Source organism: Etheostoma spectabile, chromosome 7 (assembly GCF_008692095.1).
Source record: "Etheostoma spectabile isolate EspeVRDwgs_2016 chromosome 7, UIUC_Espe_1.0, whole genome shotgun sequence".
NCBI lineage: Eukaryota > Metazoa > Chordata > Actinopteri > Perciformes > Percidae > Etheostoma > Etheostoma spectabile.
In genome coordinates this window covers 18,360,973-18,366,122 of record NC_045739.1, presented here as the reverse complement: position 1 = coordinate 18,366,122, position 5,150 = coordinate 18,360,973, and the positions used below count along the sequence as shown (strand labels likewise).

At 43.2% G+C, this 5,150-nt stretch overlaps 1 long non-coding RNA gene across 1 annotated transcript in view; it reads right to left on the bottom strand.

The window, feature by feature from the left end:
* LOC116692594 (uncharacterized) overlaps positions 1-1,272 on the bottom strand; it is an 8,739-nt gene extending 7,467 nt beyond the window's left edge. The window contains exon 1 of the long non-coding RNA XR_004332732.1: positions 1,227-1,272. This is a non-coding gene — a long non-coding RNA (uncharacterized LOC116692594). The remainder of the gene's footprint in view (positions 1-1,226) is intronic.
* Positions 1,273-5,150: the final 3,878 nt, after the last annotated feature.

Below are 5,150 nucleotides of genomic sequence, written 5' to 3'. Positions count from 1 at the left end.
ACACTGCTTTTTTTTGAGTCGATCTTGTGTCTACAGAAATAATATGCATGCGCCCATTATCTCAAGAAGGGGCTGCCAGACCGTGAGGGGCATCTTTCGCCTGACTGACTTTCATTTACAAAGTGGCAATGTTACTTTTGTGTAGGGAAATGAGATAGCACTGCAGTAGACAGTAGGCTACATTATCCTGAGTCGAGCGCTCATCCTGCTCTCTCTTTTTTTCCCTTTATCAGCGGCTTTTTCTCACATTGTACATCAGCCCCCAAGACACAAAAAGCCAGTCTCCCAGGTTCAATTAGTCACTTCCAGGGAGCTGTGGAGTGGAGGGGGAGCTGAGGGAGACAAAAGCCACGGCCATGTTGGCGTCGCGGCAAGGTGATGAAGTGACATGGTCTTCCTTCCAGGCCATTAACGTGACAAGCAGTCCTTGTCCAGGGAAGGTGGACCTGACAGCAGAGTGGTGCCCCGCTAGGACATGAAGCGAGCTCTCAAATGAGCAGTCACTTTCTATGACACACTTTTTTTCCCCCTCTGTGTCTGTATTCCCTTCTCTTTCTCCAGCTGTTTTCATTCAGTTGGCCTGCTCTTTTCCTTTCTCTTTTTTAAAACTCCATCTCTGTCCTCTCCCTGGAGCTTTTTTCCCTCTCAACCCCTCCTTCCACCCCCCTCACTTTCTTAAAAGCTGTCTCTTTCTAAAGCTCCAAAGTCCTGCCCTCACCCCTCCAAATGTCTCTTCTTTCATCTTTGACTCTGCAGCAGCCTCCTCTTCCTCCCTCTAGTCTTCCCTCTTTTACATGTTTCTATCTTTGAATATCCCCCATCTCTGTTTGGTGTCCACCTTTTCCTCTCCGGCAACATCTCATCTTCTGTCTCTCCTCTTACGGCGATCGAAGGTGACACCGGCAATGCAAAAACAGTGAGCTGGCTCACAGAGTCACAGCAGGACACAGGCCCAACAAAACACAGGAGGGTAAACAAGGACTATTTTTAGGATGCTGTCGCCTGTCCTTAAGAGGCCAAAAGCAATGTGGTTTCTGTGTGCGACTGTAAAATCAAGATATCTGAGGACCAGATTTGTTACGCTGGGGATGTTATTGAGACATGGGAGAAGAAGGAGGGGGAAGTGTGGCTTCCAGTCACCGACTTTAATAATTTGCAAAAAGGACTCTACCAGACATTTACTTACGGCTGGGGTAGGCACTTTGTTTTGATGTCATTGGGCAAACATTTCATAATAATCTTTCAGGATATTGTAATTTCAGTGGTCTGAGAAAGAGGGCGGCAGAAAGAGTAAGAAATCCTAACCACTGCGGCTTTGACAACAAAAATGCAGACTCTTTTCATGGCTGCTAAGAACTTTAGAACTATAGAAAAAATACAACATCAATCTACAAGTAAAGAACATTGTTCACATTCCATTCAATTGGAATTTTGTTCAAAGTGACTTACGATAAGTGCATTCAAGCATGAGCTAGCCATCATCAAAATGAGCAAGTGTTTGAAACAACCAACATTTTAAAACTTAAGACACTGCCATTATTCTTTTAGAGGTTGTATGCTCGAAATTATAAAATGTAGCTCATCTGGTTGAGCTACCAGGCTGAGAGCTAACCCGCGGACAACCCGCAGCCTTTAGCTGCATGCCATTCGCCCTCTCTCAAATCCTTTTCCCATCTTCAGCTGTCCTCTCAAGTAAAGGCCACAAAATTAATCTTATGGCTGGGATTGCCTCCACACGGCTTTCACATACCATTCCCCCAATACGTGAGATACATAGCTTTTTTTCACATATTTGTCACATATACTAACATGCATGCATGGCCGGACCCACTATCCATAGAAAGAACAGAGACGATTGGATACACACACACAGAGGGAGTGTGACTTCACTCTCTACTCAGGACGACATTACTCCACTGGATCTTTACAAAGCAAATCTTTGCTTGCTGCTATAATGATGTTCTGAACCTGAACCCCCTTTTTCAGTGACATTTTCTGTAGTTTATCCTTGTTATATGAAAGAATTCAGATCAAATCCACAATAGCGTACCAGGAACACCATTCAAACATTAGTTTTTTGGACCCACAATCATTAGTTTTGCCCACTGAGATGTGCCGAATTGTTTTCGATACAAGTGTGTTTATCCATCTCTCACTGAGTTTTCCCCAGTGAGTCATTTTTTAACGTTTTCTGCTTGACTGCCATTTGCTCCCTAAAGTAACAAAAAAAAGTGTTATCCGCCCTTTTAAATGTGCTTAATGTGTGTTGCATCAATTATTGTGAAACGTCTTTGGTTTTGAAGTATGTGAGTATGCATGGACAGGCTTTATTTGTGATGGAACATCACACACATATTCCCAATTGGAGAAATTGGCTGAACAGGGAACAAATCTTGCAAGTTGTTAATTCTGCTTGGCGTGTTCACTTCAGTGAATAAAAACTCAGTTATTTCTGCTTTTATGGGATTTATTTGGCGCGTAACTATTCTACGCCCGCGGCGTTGGTCTTCACAACGTGTGAAGTGAAGGGGAGGAAGAAGGACTGAAACACAAACACTGCCCCCACCATCTCTGTCTCCTCCTATCACTCTCACTTCCTGGAGTCCAGTGCTGAGTTTGACCATGCCATACTTCCTCTCCCAAAGAAGCCCATGGCATGACCTGCTGAAGGTACAGTTCATCATCATTACAGTTACCTCTTAGTGGGAATTTGGAGGTTTGCAGTGATATTGTTTCATTTTTTTTTGGTTTGTGTTCAGGTTAAAAGATGGCTTTAGGTTTCAAAACTGACATGTCCTGCCTGACAACTATTGTATGGAATCCAATCACATTTGGCACAAGCGTTCATCTAACCCCAAATCATTAATTTGTGATAACTTTGGTGATAGCCTTACTTTTCAGTAGGTATAACTTGCATGAACATGCATTGTGACTTCAGCATTTACCTTAAAGCACCGCAGTGCCTTAGTACAGGCTAGAGTACTGCTTGGGCCTAAAATCGAGCCAACCCGGTGGGTTCACGTCAAGTTTCTGAACTCTAGTACGTTTTTCATATACAGTGAGAGTCAGTCTGAACATGACCTAATCTTAATCTAATGTTCTTTTGCCATTTGAAAGAACTAACCCTTCAAGGGGCGATTCAGCTCAGCCTTATTAAGCTTTGGGGCCTTGAGGCGCTGATGTCAAGCTGTTCAGCTGCAGTAGGAATGAACACATACTGTAGATGCTGACACTTTTCCTCCAAACTGCTCCACAGGGCAACCCAAGCCTGTGTAAGCTGCTTCCATGTGTAGATGTTCATTGGCTGCTTTAAAAAAAACAACTTTATTGTGGGTATTATGAAACTCCTGAGAACTTACATGCTTTTTATTGACAGCAAATACCCAGCCAAAGGTGGTCGCCACTCCGGCACAATACAGCATGCAAAAGCACTGACAGAAAATTCCTCTCCTGACTTCTTTTCACTATTACACACACACACACACACACACACACACACACACACACACACACACACACACACACACACACACACACACACACACACACACACACACACACACATATATACACAAACAGACACACAGACACACACAACCTCGTCCACTCTGTCTCCTCCACCCCCTTTATGCTGCCGTGACAGCTTTGTCACAAAGATGAATTCATCGTCAGCACCGCAGCCAAAACAAGTAATTTGATTGCCCCGACCACAAATTAAGTTAGTGTGATTCAATTTTCGATTTGGGCTTCTCCTGCAGCCATACATCAAGGGAGACATATTTCATTACACAGCGAAACCACAGGCAAGCAGGCAGCGGTGGCCCGCTCCCTCCATAGGAAGACATCATGGGAGCATTACGGCATTTACTCGATACTGCCAATAGTCCAGTAAGGCCGGTAGTGGCATTGGTGCCATTGTTGGGCTTATTATCCACAGGACAACACAGCTGCGTAGTGTACAGCCAACATATTTAGCTTGTTTAGATAGCCACAGGCCAAGCTGTGACAAAGTGCTGGCAGGCTTTGCTGCACAGGAAATCGCAAGAGACTGGTGCAGAGCTCTAGGTTTTCACGCAGTGGAAACCCCTGGTTGAATGAAGACCTGCAGACTCATACTTTATAGGGCGTGTTTTCATCTTCTTCTAAGTTGGGAGTCTGATACAATCACACCGTATCCTACTTTCTCACCCTCCTCTGTCTTTCTTAACTACTCCTCTTCCATAAGGTTTCTTCCTGTTCTAGTCTACAAAATGGGTTTGAAGACAGTGCTCAATCTGTGACCTCCTCCTCCTCCTCCTCCTCCTCCTCCTCCTCCTCCTCCTCCTTCCCTTTCTTTACTCGCCTCACAATGGAGCCAAAAGCTTTCTAATTACACTGCAGGCTGTTCTTCTGGGTAACCACAGTTTGAAAGCTGTGAAGTGAATATGCACCACTTGGCCATTAATTCAAATGAATATCACTGAGTGGTGCTGAGACGTGCCCCTAGTTTAGTTTTCTTCTTTTTCTTTTTTTCCAACATTATCGGCAGCAGACTTTGTCCCGGTGCATACTGTTGTTGTACTTTACATTACCTTGCTGTTAAATTCATGAAGTACAAGAGAGAAATGTCACTGGAGTAATGGGCCTCGATCAAACGTTTAGCCAGATTAGAACTGAAAGCATTTGATCATTGGGGTATTGTCCAATACAAAAAAATGCTCAATGAGAAATGGTGTTGTTCTAAAGTGCAAGATACTTTCTTGGCACATGCTGTAGCACAGCCCTTTTTAATTTCATTTGAGACTGAACCCCCCCCTCTAAAATTTAAATCTAAACTCTAGAATTTCCCACGGGATGAATAAAGTATCTATCTATCAAAATAAAGAGCTTAATCCTGATTTTCTGTTTTGTAACAACAATGTGACTGCCAAGTCAGTCTTTCCTAAAACAACGGTTGGTTGGCGTTGCACTTCTAATGCAAATGCTTGCCAAAGATAGATGTTTTTTTGTCGTGTATTTCAGCTCCAACTGTCTGCAGATACAAGTAAGTAAGTATAGGTAAGGCCATGTTTACATGTTAATTTTCATTAAATCAAAAAACATAATATTCCCTTGCGCTGTATTTTTTGACCTAGTCTATAATCTATATGTGGTCACATATAAGTCTATAT